At 40.0% G+C, this 16,062-nt stretch overlaps 1 protein-coding gene across 10 annotated transcripts in view; it reads left to right on the top strand.

Moving 5' to 3' along the window:
- The window catches only part of ENOX1 (ecto-NOX disulfide-thiol exchanger 1), a 541,543-nt gene that overhangs the window by 241,137 nt on the left and 284,344 nt on the right, over nucleotides 1–16,062 (top strand). The window contains exon 1 of one of the 10 annotated variants that reach the window (XM_019500470.2): nucleotides 11,163–11,187. The exons of the other annotated variants lie outside the window; for them this stretch is intronic. The gene's annotated coding sequence lies outside the window, so the exon portion shown is untranslated. Of the gene's footprint in view, nucleotides 1–11,162; nucleotides 11,188–16,062 lie in introns of those variants that run through there. 10 annotated transcript variants of the gene reach the window in all.

The raw sequence follows: 16,062 nt of genomic DNA, 5'->3' as shown, positions 1-16,062 counted from the left end.
CATGGCAGGGCTGAAATGAGATCCAAGCTCCAGTTCTAACTGGGCTCAATTTCCAGCTTTGCAGCAAGGAGCGTAGAAGCCTAGAAAATGTGAGCTGGATCAGGGCTTTCCAGCTAACTAAGGAATATCTTTACATATGCACATGTGTGACAGGAGTCAGTGTTACGAGAGGAGATTACATCCATTCAATGAATGCATTTTAGAATCCAGATGAGCAATATATTGGAAGCAGCAAGGAAGTGTCATCTGTGAAGTTTTATTTGTTCCATTGCTTCATTGGGAAGCAAATGAAAGGGAAATGGAACTTGACATATCAGATAAGTAATACAGTGCAAGCTTTATACTTTCAGCCCTGTCAGATGGAAAAGTGAGAGAATGCTTTTGGGGTTTCCTCATCTGTATTACAAGCAAACAATCTGGAAGAGTCACAGAAGCTAAAGCTATCATTACTATTAAGTATTTACTTGTTTTATAGTTGCTCAAAAATTTGCAATGAAATTTAATTTTTCATCAGGTAATGTTGAATCGTCACAAACAAAACGTTTCATAGGAATGTACTGGTTTTGAAGAGGAAAGGTTTCAAAGGTAAGGAGGGGCTTTCTGGGGAATAGCAAAGGGGGAGTCAGCCAACTTGTCAGACCACTCCCTTGGGATACAAGTGCCTGAGTTTCAAGCTCCTGCACTAAATGTTTAATTATTTATACAAAGTGTAACAGGGGACAGATCCCAGAAGGCATCTAGGTGTGGGTGATGCTGTGTATCATCTCACTTGAAATGTAGATGTTTACCAATGAGTGGAATTCAAAGATACCAAGTTTTATATCCTAGGTCACCATACCTTGGGAGGAGACCCAGTCCTTTTGAATGAGATTTGCAGCTAGCAGCATGCAATGCAGAGGGTGTATGGGTCAGCCCAGAGGAAATACAGAAAATGCTTGTATCTGAAACCTTGCCCCACTTCTGGGGTAAAATAGCATTTGTGGTATTCCTTGCAGTGCTGGGTTAGGCATTTTTATGTGAATTCATAAGCTGAAAACTCTGCATAGGCTCCATTGCTGAAAGCCAGAGGAGGAGGGGACAGCCCACCCACCTTTTGGCCAGTAATTCGGTTGTTAGGATACATATGTTGACAGTGGGAGCCTTGGGCCATGTGTAGATGAAGCAAGAGGTATGCGTGCATGACACTTTGAAGTGGGCTTTTGTACTGCTTTAATGGTGTCAGTGCTTGCATGCCTAGGCGGTGTATTGCATATTAATTCCAGCCGCAGTAGAAAATTCAGCAGCATAATGCGTCTTAAATGACTTGAGGCGCAGCAAACTAAAACTCCTCTGAGGAGTTTGTCTGCTGCCCCTACAGCCGTGAAGAAAAGCACCAGGTGCCGTGCAGCTCAGTGGCTCTGCAGGAAGCCCTGCAGGCAGCTTGACAGCAGCCCAGGAAAGCAGCTGCATGCAAGAAAAGCAGCAAGCCTGATCTTTTTTGTTTTTCCACCCCCTGGAGCCTGCCTGCCTGAGCAGCTTGGGAGCCCAGTGCTTCCCTCTGTGGTTGTGGTGCCCCCCGGGACTGCCCAAGCCAGGTGTCTGTGGGTGGGTGCCACCTCGGGGGGGGGGGGGGGGGGGAGACGGACCACCACTGCCACAGAGGGAAGCGCCAGCTCCCCCCCCACAGCCCAGCGACTGCTCTGCCCGCTGGCAGCTCATCCTCACCTCCCTGCCGGAGAGGCAGGTAAGTCAGCGGGGTGTATGCATGGCACGGGGGTTTAATCACCCCTAAATTGAAGTGGTTTCTTTTAAACCCACCACTTCAATTTAGGGCCCCTGTTTCGTCTACACGTGCCCGTAGGCTCTAGGTCCCACTCAGCCAGACAGGTTTTTTATTTCACATTTCCCACTTCCCTGGAGAGTCCCCTAATAGCAGACAATGGGCAATGTGGGATGAGGTCACCTTCCACCTTCTTGTTGAACCTGGCACACTGACAACAAAGAGCACAAGATGTCTGGGACATGAGGAAAGGAAAGCAGGTGTAAACCTAATTCTATAGAAAGCTGAGCAGGATACTCCCAAAGGAAGTGAGTCATGGTGTTCTGGTGCACTGTCCCAATGCTGTATTTGTAACATATTTAGTAACTATTTAATAGAAAATGCATAAATAGTCCTGGTGGCCATAACCCAGGAACATCCTTTCAGGTACACCTGGATGCTGTATACATGGCCCCCAGGTCTATGGTTATTACAGTGTACACAGATCACCTTGGTTCCACTGTCTGGAATACATAAGAAAGGACAAACAACAATTGGAGGCTTTTCTTTTGAGGGGTGTAATTTGTTCAGTGGCAAGTGAGGCATTGTACTGCTTTAAGGATTCAAGACCAACCCTCAGATTTGTGCGAGTATGTATGCCTGCTTCCCAATGAGAATGATACAAATCAAAGCCTTATCAGATGTGATCACTTTACAATCACTTTGGTACACTTGAAAACTCAACTCAAATTCTTATTAAAAGTAGTCTCATTTCAATCTCATCATTAAATTTGTCAGTATTTTGTCCAAAATTATTCACAAGTGAGTCAAAGAAAAACAGCCATAGAGTGCTTCCCTTCTATTCAGTCATTTTGGAAGGTTTCCCAGACTTCCCATAGTGTATGGTGAATGTATTAAAGTCCAGACTATACTTCAACCCAAATAAACTCTAATGGAATTTCAATCTGTATCAATGTATGCTATGTGTTGGCTGGTATGGTCCCATCATTGAGAGTAAATGGCCATTACAACAAGGGCTCAAACTGGTTGAGTAGGGTTTTTAGTGTTTTGTTGTTGTTGTTTTTTTTAGAGGCTTGACAGTCATGGGAATTTATGATGTAGCAGCATGGCCTTCCATCCATATATTTGCTAAACAGTCTGTTATTGATGTCTCCAGAGAGGGTAGGAATTTGGGCAGGGCTGTACCACAGTCACCATTTCTGTAGACACTAGAAGAAAAGGCTCACGGCTCAGGAGTGACCGACAGTGGGACACTTATGTGGTCAAGCTTCAAGGAAAAAAGGTTGCTTTCATTTATGTTACCTGTGGTTGTACAAGATGTTATCCAGGCACACATTACACATCCCACCCTCCCTCTCCTGTGAAGCCAATTGCCACAGAGATTCCATATAGCAAAGGGGAGATGGGGTTTGCTCCACCTGTCTGCTCTTGATTAGGAAGCACAAGGACATTCAGAGCATGGGCACTGCCCCAGTGGACTCTGCTGGCCAGAAAATCTATCTCAAATGCACTCAGCACTGCAACTTACCAACTGTGTAGTCACAGACACATACATAACTCACACTGAAGAACTACAACTGCCGCAAAGCTAAATAACAGTTTCTTGCTCTTAGGTCTGCAGTGGACCTGGAATTTCTGACACTTTTAATCGTCTTTGGAGTTTTTTTCACTTGCTGTTTGTAGGACCAATTTTCCTTCTCCACTGTTCCAGTTTGATATTCATTAGCACCTTGTGGCAAATGGTAATCAGGTTTCCATGATGAGTTTTAGTAGCAATCCTTTGCAGAAGCAACCTTTAGCTTGAAGATAAATTTAGTTTGCAAGCAGAGGAATCACAAAGCAGTTGCAGACAGTATAAGAAGATCAGTATTAATTTTCATAAATGTTTTGTGCAAGCATTAGCCTTCTACATGGTGCCATCATAAGCAAGTATGAAGGTTTTTCCCTGCATTAAAAAAAATTGTGCACTGCCCTCCAGGGGGAATGAAATAATTAATTTGTATGCATGTGAGAACACTGGGTTTTTTTATATCCTTAGTGATACACCAATAGGGACACAAGTTCGATTGGGAAACAGTAACTAAAGAATCATGAAGAAACATAGAAATTTTGATGATATTCGAAGTTTGTATATATAACACCCACTCCTCCTTCCTTTCCTCTTATCCCCCCATTTGTAAGAAGTGTCCAATGATGACAGAAGATCCCTTTCTCTTGTGGATGGCTTTTATGCAAATGTATTATGTATGCATTGTCATAAGTTAGCACAGTGAAGCTTTATGATACTCAGCAAGATTGATTTTGCACCTCTGGGACTAACATTTCTCAATTTTTTGAAGGATTTTAGCTTTTATTACTCAAGGCTTTACATATTCTAGGGGACTCTTCTAGTTAAGGTATTGTCTGTAGTTGGATTAGAAGTATAGTGTCCATAATTGTAACAGTTTATACACGTGCATCAGCACATCAGTTGCTTTATAAGTTACTATTTCAAATGAATCCATGTCTTGTCTAGAACTAATAGATGGTTCAAAGTTATTAGAAGATTAAATAATTTTGGTAGAATAAAATAAAAAAGTAGTGAACTAGAGAAATCTGTAGAATCATAGATTTGAAAGCGCCCCTATGGCCCCTTCATAGCCCCCTGATTCTGTTCTGGATGTGTTCTTCCTGCACCATCCCATACCAACCTATCCATTGTCTTCTTGAAAACTTTTAAAGAAAGGAAATTTGGCGACTTCCCTAAGAAGCTTATTTCATTGTCTCACTGACCTTACACTTAAGTATAACTATGTTGTTAAAGAACAAAACAAAAACGTTTGACTCCAGTTCTGTTTGAGAGGAAAGATTCTCATTTTTGTCTTGGGCAGGTGGTGGAATTTTCATGTGGCCCAACATCTCTATTGCAAACACATCTTGTTCTCTTGATCTGGAGATACATTGGTGATTGATCTTCCTCCCCAAAATGAATGGCACTGTATTTGTACCAGTTTATTTAGACATATTCAATTGGTAATCTAGAAAATGGGTTCCATCACAAAAGCTACAAACAGATGTTGCATTTGTCCTGGGACCAGTTGTGTCTGTGTTTATCCTGGAACAGAAGCATCATGGGATTGGGGTATACACATGTTGCCCTTCTAGTTGCCCTTTTTCCCATTGAACCCATTGATCCAATGATGAAGTCCCATGACACCCATTCAAATCACCTTATGATGTCCCAGGACAAACTGTTAGGAGATCTTATGCCACAAACCATTTTGAGGTTTGTCCTGGGATTGCAGAAATGGATGTCTGAACGATTGCAATTTTTTCTGCAAGAAAATGGATTCTCCTGGCACAAATGCAACATTGGTTCATAACCAAAGGGAAGTAGAAAATGAGATCAAAAGAAAACCCCCCTCAGTCAACCAGGCAGCCTTTAAAACAGTGGTGCACAAGCCCCAGCCTGTGAACCACACCTGGCCCACAGAGCCAGGTAATCTGGCCCACAGGTCTGGAAATTTGGCAGTGGGAGAGTGGTGGCAGTTAACACTGGTACCAAATTTTCAAACCCCACATAGCTGGATCAGCTCCAGTTGGGCCAGTTTTGTGGGAGCCATGGCCCCACATGGCTGGGTTGAGAGGGGGCCTAGGAACTGCCTGGCCAGGGCTAGATGTAGTTGCTACTCTGTTGCAATAGCTACATCATTTCCTTGTGGCTGGATTGGGCCCCATCTGGGAAGTACAACATTCTGGATCCAGCCTATGGTTAGACCTGGCACCCTCATCTAGGCTACAGGCTGAAAAGGTTGGGCACTATTGCTTTAAAATGTATTTTGTACTTGACTCTCAGCTATCTTTGTGGCAATTATTTGCAGGGTCATGCATTGGGAGAAGCAGGAAACCCATGTGGATATGGTTATGAACAATCAAAGAAAGTTTCCTTTTGTATTTGCATTGTTCCATATTATCTTCTAAAAAGTAGAATACATTACCGTATTTTAAGAGAAACTGTTCTGTATGTTCGTCCCAAATTGTCCCCACCTGTGTGGGATGAGAAGTCTCTGATGAAAAGCCCAAGACTTGAATAAAGATGACAGACAGCTTTCCTTACAAAAGAGGGTAAATTAACACGCCCTAGTTTTTATGAGTTTATACCTGTTCCCAAGACTTCAGCAATACAAGTAAAATAGGCAGGTTTTGAAAAGAAGGCAATGTAATCTTTCTACAGGTTTGCATTTTCCCTTAGGACTTTCACAGTCTACATCTGGGTTTTTCATTTAAATAAGGTAATGGCCAGTAAGTAGCCACAATAATATGTACTGTAATCTGTCTCTTTTTAGCAGCTGATATGTAAAAGGGCCTCAAGATTGCTCACACCCTTGCATATAAGGGGGAGAAATCAAGCACTTAGAAACAAAGGAATAGAAAAGATTCAAAGATTTTGCCACATAAATTTTCTATGGTTGCATATCCTGTATATTTTATGGCATAGCTAAAATAATACAAACAGTAAAACATGAACATTTGCATTCAACAACAAAAAATGTGTATGGAGTGCAAAAGAGTAATAAGGACCATGTCTTAATGTTTCTGTTCTGGGTTTCTCGTTTGTTATACTTGAACTGGTGGTGTTTGGGGTTTTTTCTAATTGCTCTGCTGCTAATTTTTTAAGAAAAGGAAAAAAAAAATGCAAAGATTTTAATGATTCCTCCATACTTTGGAAGCACTTGTAAAGCTTAAGCTAAATGCTTCAGTAATGCTAAATCACCTTAACTGTGTTTTCTTATCTGTGTATCTGTCTAAATATGTAGGCTTGGAAGCCTTATCTGTGCATGTCCAATATTCTAAAGCTAAGATAAGGGCTACAAAAAGAAAAGGAATAGCAAATTTTAAAGGGTTTTTATGTATGTGTGTGTGTTTAGGTAGGAAGGTAGGTAGGTAGATAGATAGATAGATAGATAGATAGATAGATAGATAGATATAAACAGCTAAATATATTGAGAAAATTTTACTGTGGTATAATGTCATTTAATTTAGTATAGTCATACCAGGGTTGACTTTGGACTCTACTTTAAAATGCCTGTCTTAGAATGTTTTTTTACAGAAGTGACTTGTAGTACTAGCTTTAGTCTTAGGCATTATACACTAATAAATTCCCGGCCTTCTAATACTCACCATCTAAACAGATGAGGCAGAGAAAGGGTGGAATAAAGGAAACAATGTTATTCCCACTTTGCAGAAAGGGAACTTCGACACAGAGAGATTAAGGCCTGAATCATTGCTAATTTAGATGTTCAGCTTGGGCTATGATATTTTTAAGTACTTGGCATTTTTTAGCAGTATGTTTAAGGCACTATGTTCACTGATTCCAAGCTGCAGAAGCGAGTGCTTTGAATTTCTGCAAATCTCATCCCAGTAGTCTTAATATGGACTGAGAAAATAGGGAATACACAGTAGCCACCCATGTGGGTGAATATTTTTGTTTATGTAACTTGCCCAAGGTCTCAGACACTTTTTAGCAGAGGCAGACCTAGATGAACAGAAGAGGTGGAACTTTTAGATTCACAGTATAAGCATCTTCCTTTTGAGTTAATGGTATACCAGATAGCTGGAATTGTCCATTAGTGCCAGACAGGGGAGTATAAGACACACACAGCATGTCTACATGAGAAGTTTACTGCAAAGTTGCTGAATTAGCTCTGCAGTAAATGTCTTGGTGTCTACATGTGCAATGTTATTAGGACAGAGTAAACTAATTAACTCTGCAGTAGGTTAGTACTTGTAAACACAAGTACTATCCTACAGTGGAGTTTTTTACTCGGCGGCAATGCACGTGTAGATGTTGGTGGGGCTGGCTGGTGCACGAGGGTGCTTCAGTGTGGGGGCTACCTGCCAGCTAGTCTCACATGGGAGCACCTTCATGCTCCAGCCAGCCCCTCTGCCATATGTTGAGCTGGGTCAGAGTAGCCCTGGGCTGGCAGGCTAACCCCCTGGGTCTTCTTCTAGCCGGGGCCACTCCAACCCAACTCAACGTGCTGTGGTTCTGGGTGCATGTTCAAATGTGGTGCCCAGGAGCAATAAATTCTGGTGCAAGATGTGCCAATGTTTATTGCTACGCGTTAATAGCACGTGTAGATGTGCCCACTCTGTGTTAGTAAGTTCCTCAAATATTTGCTAGCAACGTTAGGACTGAGGAATTCTTGTGAGTACTCTAGCAGCTGCAGACCATTCTGCTTTTGTTCTCTGTAGCCTGCCTTATTTGTGTCTTAACATGTCCCCCCACCAGCATGCCTCCCTTAATTTCCATGTCCCTTCTAATATACTCCTCCCATCTCCTATTCCCTCAGCCTGCATCTCCCTGATCATCACTTCTTTTTAATCAAGTCAGGATGCTTCCTTCTTTTCATCCATGACACCTGAAGTAGGGTCACATGGGAGAAGCAATCTCTAGTGTTCAGCACCATGGTTGTTGGAAAAAGCAATTGCAAATATTATCCTGCTCAGCCATTGGGTAGTTCATGGTCAAGAGATGAAGCATGTGGTTTGGCATGGAATTTGGTAAAATCAAGGCATACCCACTGTGCGTGGAATCCACAAAACATTTTTTTGCTACGCTCTAAAAGGACTTCACTGGGGATGTGATATGAGAATCTTCAGAGGCTCATGATGCATGCAGACAGATTTGGGTGGACTTTCACAAAGGCAGCAAATGATTACTTTGAGCTTGGAGCAAGCACTCTGTGAAATGTCAATTTTCTGCTTCAGACCATGGAGGCTCTAGACTCTCTCAACAAAAAAGTATGCTTTTAATAAATTGCACCAAAACAACATTTTCCCCTAACCTTGTTCTCAGAAATGATTCAACTGTTCTTTAAATTTTTGCTGAGCTTTAAAAATAGAAAAACAGACTGAGAAAAGAAGCCAACCTGCAGCAAAAACTCAGGATGGAAAAATTCTGCCTAAATGGTTAAAGCCTGGAAAAGTTCCTAAAACAGTCTTATAATAGGAGGTGTTAGGATATCTTAACTACAATTGTCACTATCCATTCCACATATAACATACCATATATAGCTTTTTTTCAGCGCAATTAGAGGTGTGAGAAGAGGGCCCAGATTTCAAGGCAGCCTGTTCAACACCTTAACTAATCTTGACCCATAACTTACATTGTGAAGTCCTTTATGACCTTGAAGCAGTGAAGCCTACCAGGAGTTGTAGGCTTTCCTCCCACTCTTTCAATCCAGCCTACCTTGCCCTTGTACTATCACACCTCTCTAAATGGTGTGAACACTAAAATATATCAATAATAACAGGAGCTCCTGCTGTAGAAGGGTACTGTAATTGCAATTGCCTAGGACCTGGAGATTCATTACAAGGCAGGCAAATGTTCTGCAGTTTCATTTTCTTGTATATACTCTGCCTCTCCTCAACAAATTACCAGTACTAAGATGATGTCTCTTCACTTTTTAAATAAAATAACCCAAGAATGAAGCAGTGCACCCCCTGCATATGTCAGAACTGCATTACTGTAGAACAGAAGCATAAAAAATTAGCTTGTAGTTAAAAAAAAACAACAAAACAATCTAATGACCCCATCCTTGGGTTATATTCCCAACAAATGGAGAACAGCTCACATTTCACATGTGCATGAGGCGAGACATGGTAGTCTTGCTGTATATTCTGTTTTCCAAGGATGCAGTGCCGTTTGATGCCAACTCAGAAATAATGGAAGAATAAATATTAGTTTTGTGTGAGGGAATTTTAATAGTAGTTGACAAATAGCATATAATAAAAACACAAGAGTATTATATTTACAATTATAGACAGTTTTTTTTTTCTCTTGCCTTGTAGGCATATATCTAATCTATGCATAGCAGCAGCTTGCTAGGAAAAAACACATAATAGCGTATTACTTGTGTCTTCAGTCTATTTTCATTTTTCATTTTACCTATTTATTTTAAATGACTATAAAGTAATCTCACCAAGGAAACATTTTAGGCTTTTTTTTGCCGCTGTTCCATATTGAAATCTTTAGTTTTCAATTCTGATTTCACAGCTTATATGTTTTTATGGAAGGGCAGGAGGGGAGTGGGGGAGATTGTTGTCTGGTTTCTTTTTCCAGGTGGTTAGGTTCACCGTTTTCCACTGAAGACCATGGGAGATGAAAGTCCTGATCTAAAGATCAGGCCAGATGTCTTTTTTTTCCTATAAATTTGGTGAACATTATTACCACCAGTGTACTCAGCTGTGAATCACTTACTAGGAAGACCAAACCACATATTAATGATGAGAGGCATTATGCAAACATGCAGTAATTTTTAAAAAGACCAGATAATCTTAAAACAATATAGTGGGGATTCCTGTATGATTGTATACAGTTCACAGTGTGGATACTATACTGGATTGCATGCAGCCCTAAACAGTGTGACTTCATAAAGCACTTAACATAATGAAACATAATGATCTTGAGTGGCTTCCCTGTGTTACTATAATATAAATATTAAATAAGGTTCAATATAGCCCGGAGATGTAAAGTGACTTTTAAATTCTGTTATTGTAAACATGTTAAGAAAGAATTTTTTCATCTTCAGTAGTTTTTTTCTAAAGCTCAGACATATTGCTACTAAAGTAATTTGGAGATACCCACAAGACTATAACAGTTAATATTCCTGAAACAGTTATTATTCCTTGTGTAACATACCCTGGCCCTGGATGTGGTCAGGTGAGTCTTTGAGATAATCCCAGGGTTCTTTTGCACCTTCAGGTATTCCCTTCAGCCCCAAAACTCTTCCTGCTGTTTGCTGGTTGACCTGAGAAAAGACTGAGCTGCTCCAGAGGTCGCTTCCCTGACTAGTGGTGCTTTTGCTTCAACAAAAGAAGACATCCAAGTAGTAATGTGGATTTACCCTTCATTTTACAGCTTCTGCCCCATCCTTTCTGCCAGAGCCTCCTGCCACTTCTTTGTCAGCCAGAATACTCATGTCAGTGGATGAGGGCCCAAAACCTTCCCATAGGTTGAGGGAAATGAAAGACAAAGATCTGCTCTCTTGGCAAGGCTTAAGTATGTTTTTTATCTGCCTGTTTACATTATCTACTGGATTCATGTGCAGCCCATACTATGCCTATAGCTTCCTGCCCCTAAAGTGCGTTTTACCAGACTACAAGTTTCTTTTCTGATATGATTATGACCAGGAGAATATTTGCATCCTTTCAGAAATATCCCAAGGATAGTTTCTGTCACTTAATTTCCTCAATGAGAGAAATGTCCTTGCCTGAATAACCAGGTCTTATTTTTACAGGTCTCTTATTTTAAAATATAAATTCAAGCTTGTCTGGAAGGGTCTAGCTCACATATCTCAATCACATCCACACTGGCCTATTTGATGAGTAAACAAACTCATGGTAGGAGCTAATTCTCAAGGATTACTTTTCCAACATGCGAATAGGTGAGAAATGCTTAAGTTAATCACTGCCCTACTAACCATCATTGCGTAAAATGTAAAAATGGTATCAAAATAATATTTATAACAAATACCACAATTCCTATAAACAAGGAAAATAAGGCTAAATACAGCTTGACATTGAGACGTACACAAGCCATATCAGTAAAGCACACTCAGGAAACAAACTCAAGAAAAACGTGTGAGCACCCCAGTGTATGTTGAGTTTGTGACACCGTGCTACTTCTGCCTTGGTTATGCCTAAGGAAACAACCATACTCATGCTGACCAATGCACACAGTGCCTCCTCGTCTAAAACATTAGTCTGCCTGTTGCACCTCAAATCAAAAAAGGCTTAATCACCTTCACCAAACCACAAAAGTTTCAAAGTACACATCCACCAGCCACTCAGAAACTCTGCTGATACTTCTCACCCCAACTTATTCCCCAAATGTCTGAAAACATTTATTTCCCTTTCTCTGTCTAGCATATCCACTGATTCTTTTCTCTCAGCCACCAGTAACTCATGTTACAGCTGCTAGTAAGCCTTCCCATTTCTTGCTTCTGGCTAAGGTGAAGTGCTCCTTATGACAACTGTCAACTCCTGCCCTGTTCTTATATACTCTTATAACTAAGGACATTCTTCTAAGCTTTATTTCATCAGCGTCTACCTTCACTTCTCTCACAAAGACTAGAGACTAATTAGTCAAAGAGCTTCCAGCTGCTAATGTGCCTCCTGATTTCATACAATATCTTTGCACATCTCTGATGATTGCAGAATTTCTTTATCACAGTAGATTGTTGTACTTCCTCAAGAACTACCATTATTGTTCTATATAGCTCAGAGGTCCACTTTCAAATTTTCTAAAGCATAATTCTGCGCTGGACATTGAAAAATGGCACTTTCTATCCTGGATTTATCCAGAATCATACCTGCTTACTTAAGCATCTAAAATAGTGTTCAGAACTCTTGTGGTAGAGGTGATATCTTTTATTAGACCAGCTAGGCAGTTGCAAAAAAAAAAAAAAATTCTTTATTTGCAAACTTTCAGGCTCAAATGCCCTTCCTCAGGCAAAGGAGAATGCAATGATTGTAAAATTTCTTCTGGGTAGAAATGAAACTTCATATTACACAGGAGAACTGGAGGATGTTATAAATTCTCCTGGATGGGAAAGTTCTTTTAAAAAAAAAGCTGTTCTATGAGTATGCAAATTAGGCTGGAGTAAGAGTTGGGAAGGAAAATTCAGTTGTGGAGAATCTGCTCTGCTCGTGTGCATATTAGGCTCGAACAAAGGACTGAAGCAGGGTGTTTCCTTCCAGGTCTCAGGGGGTTGAATTTTGCTTCTTGATAAATTGTGAAGTTTTCATTTCAAAACGACTAGTTATGATATCATACTTACACAGCAGCTTCTCCACAAGTAAACTTCCCTACCCAGGAGAACCATTCCATTGACCAGTTCTCCTGTGCACTATGAACCAACTTAACAAGAAAGAAGCGAAATTCACCATCTTGCTTGCCATCAGACAACTTTGAGGTAAACAAACTGTTCCAACCCTTACTCAAAGGTAATTTGCATACTTGGAGATCAGCTTTTTTTTAAAAAGAACTTTCCCACCCAAGAGAACTTATACCACCCCCCAGTTCTCTTGTGCAATCATTTCTACCTGGGAGAAATTGTTACAATCTTTGCATTCTCCTTTGCCAGCAGAAGGGCATTTGAGCCTGAAAGCTTGCAAATAAAGAATTTTTTTTGTAGCTGTCTAGGTGGTCTAATAAAAGATATCACCTGTACCACAAGAGTTCTGACTGCTTTTGCCTTTTAGACCAACATGGCTACAACATATATCCCTAAAATAGTGTTCTGCTTTATACCCTTGTTAGTTTCAGAGAAGGAGCCTGGTTAAGGAAGAGGGGGATGAAGTCCATTTCTTCTTGGGTAGGAACAGAGTTGTTTATTATTTCAATAATTTACACCTGTTCAAGGTGGAAGGGGTGTGGTGCAGTTGCATCCCCCTTTGATTTCTGGTCTATCCAAAGTTTAAAACTGCCTGGCTATGGCAGCAGTATTTCTATTCAGGCAGCAGTGAAGGAATCACTTGACTTCATGTCTCGTTATAGTCTACCTGATTCCTTCCGAACTCTGCATTCGACAGGTGTTAACAACCCTTTCTTCTTTGTTAATGGTTTTGAGGTTCCACTAATCAAGCTAGCCTTTCTTTTGCAATTCTGCTACCTGTCAGTTGCTCCTTTTAACATAGTTCCTATTTCACAGCCCTGCAGACTTTTTAATTATTGCTACAAACATTAACTCAGGTAGGGAAACATTCATTCAGGTGAACATCACCTCAGATATGGAAATAACATGCCTCTCACCGCCGTTTTCCATATCCTGAAGTCATGAAGTCACTGAGGGCATTTATACGCATACATTTTTGTGCTTTGACATGCCAGAGATCCAGCACATTGAAGCAGACCTGATTAATCGAGTCTGCTCTGCACGTGAGCTGAACGTGCGCTGCGCTGCATTACATGTAGTTGTATAAGTGGTGAAATGTGCATCAGCACGCAGAAAATGGCGGTGGTGTGCTTTTGAACTAAAACACCATTGTGTTTTAGTTCAAAAAAGCATGCTGCCGCCATTTTCTCAGCTCTTATACAACTGTATATGCCTCAGCACCGGATACTTTTAGAAGTGCCTGGCACTGTGGTGCAAACATGTACAATGGCCCCAAAGACCAGAAATATGCTATCACATACAAAGCTTTACTTAGTATGGTTTATTGCTTAAATTCATCATATACATGTTGTAACTTGTGTTGCTTATTAAGGTAATAATTAGGGTTGTGTGTGTCATTGTTCAAGTCATTAATTCTAGATACCATCACTTCCAAACCGTATTTACATTTTTGACACGTTAGGTACAGTGTGGCAAGTAGTGTGCTAAAACTGTCTTAAATATCAATTGGAAAATGCAAATAACTGAAAATCCCATGAATAAAAATAACTCTATGCTCAAGAAATCAAAAGATATTTTAAAAAGGAGAAGGTTGCTAAGTCACATTCTTGTTTGTTTAACATTTTTCAGTATTCCCAAAGGAATTGGACTATTGACTTATCACTTGCCAAGTTGTTTATTTTTAAAAATCAAAAGCTATTTCTGCTTCAGCACTCCTAACAAGCATTAGAAATGTCTTTTGCACTCCTTGCCACAGGAAAGTGGCTCAGCTTTCATTTGTTTTGAAAATTTGTTTATGACAAGAAAGTATTCCCAGGCTGAGATCTTCTGTGCCAAGTGTAGTCTGCATTGCTTATTTAAGACCAGTTTCTCAAACACTGAAAAACAGGGATTTTATGGAAATCATGAAACAACTTTGTATTAAAAATCAGTGCATTTATCTATTAGCTCCTTCATTTTGATAGGTTTTTAAAAAAATCTTTGATAATGCTATTTTAAGATTAATAACAGTGATATTGATTTTATAGTGAAAACAACATACTTGCAGACATTCTGATTGTGAAATAAAACCTGTGTGTCTGCACTCAGATTCCTTCTTGTTTATGGTTATTATAGGTTTGATGATCTATCCAGACCTATTTATATAGTAATTTTTATTCTGTATTGTTCATACAATATTCCACAGAATGCTTCATCTCTGAACCCTCGGGTATACTTTAATTCTGATATCTAAAAGTAGAGGTATGTCCGTTGTAAAACAGAAATGACTGGATTTCTAGAAAGGACAGGAGGAGTGCAGGGTTCTGAAGACTGTTTCAGGTGTGTAAGGAAAAAAACATCATAGTTAACGATAACAAATGCCACTCTAGAGCAAAGAAAAAATGAGGACAGGGAAGTTAAAGATGTTTTTCTTTAGTTTTGCCAAGAAAAGGAAAATAGAGTATGTGCAAGGTGAAGACAATGACACACTTTTGAATAATGAGAGAGTTACATTCAGAGGACACAGTAAGAAAAGTAAGTTTGAGCAAGGAAGGGTGCAGGGAGAAGAGATGAGTCAATTGAATTATGGAAATGTGGTTGTTTGGATTATAGTATCTATAGGGGAGAAAGATTTTTTTCTGAAAAAAGAGAGGTATGCCTGTGTGGTTTTAAGAATAAGATTGGGTAAAATGCCAAAACAAACATGAAAGAATAAATAGAAAGGGAAGGCTAGGAAGGCCATTAAGACAGTCTTAAAGGCTTTTAAAATACATTATTTTTCATTCCACTCCTAGCTGGCTGCCAGTATTGTAACAATGACAGTGCAAGAGGTTTCAGGACTGCTATATTGAGGGGCCCTGTCTTCCATTCATGTCATGGTTTTCTGACTTAGGCATACAGTATGCTAAATGGGATGCGAGTGATGGAGGTGTCCCCCAAATCTGTAGTGAAGCAAAATGTTACAAAACAGTGTGGAAACAGATAACTTAATTTCAATTCTGTGTCTTAATATTTTGAAGCTATGAGGCACCTTACACATAATAGTGAATTGACCCCTAAATAGACATCATCCTATGAAATAAGGAAACTCAAGCACAGAGAGAAGTTAAGATACTATTTTTAAAACTGTCCTCCAGTCTCCCAGCTCTTTCATTTTTTCCTGTGGGTGGAAAAAATGGCAGAGTTCAAGTTAAAATCCTAAAGAGCCCAGTTCTTCCCCTGCCATTCTCTCCATCCAAATGTTTACTCCATCTTTGCTCGCTTCATCTACCCTTCATTCACTCATTCCCTCTCTCCAAGTGATTCATTCTGCCTTCTTTCTCATTCCATACCCAATTCCATTATCACCTTCCACTCCCTCCCTTTCATTTTTAGCTTTCTATCTTTCTATCTCTGTCTTTAGCTAGAGTTTGTGTGTGGGTGCCAGTGGGTGTGCACAAGATA

Source organism: Alligator mississippiensis, chromosome 1 (assembly GCF_030867095.1).
Source record: "Alligator mississippiensis isolate rAllMis1 chromosome 1, rAllMis1, whole genome shotgun sequence".
In the NCBI taxonomy this organism is placed as follows: Eukaryota; Metazoa; Chordata; order Crocodylia; family Alligatoridae; genus Alligator; species Alligator mississippiensis.
This window is presented reverse-complemented; position numbering and strand designations above follow the sequence as displayed.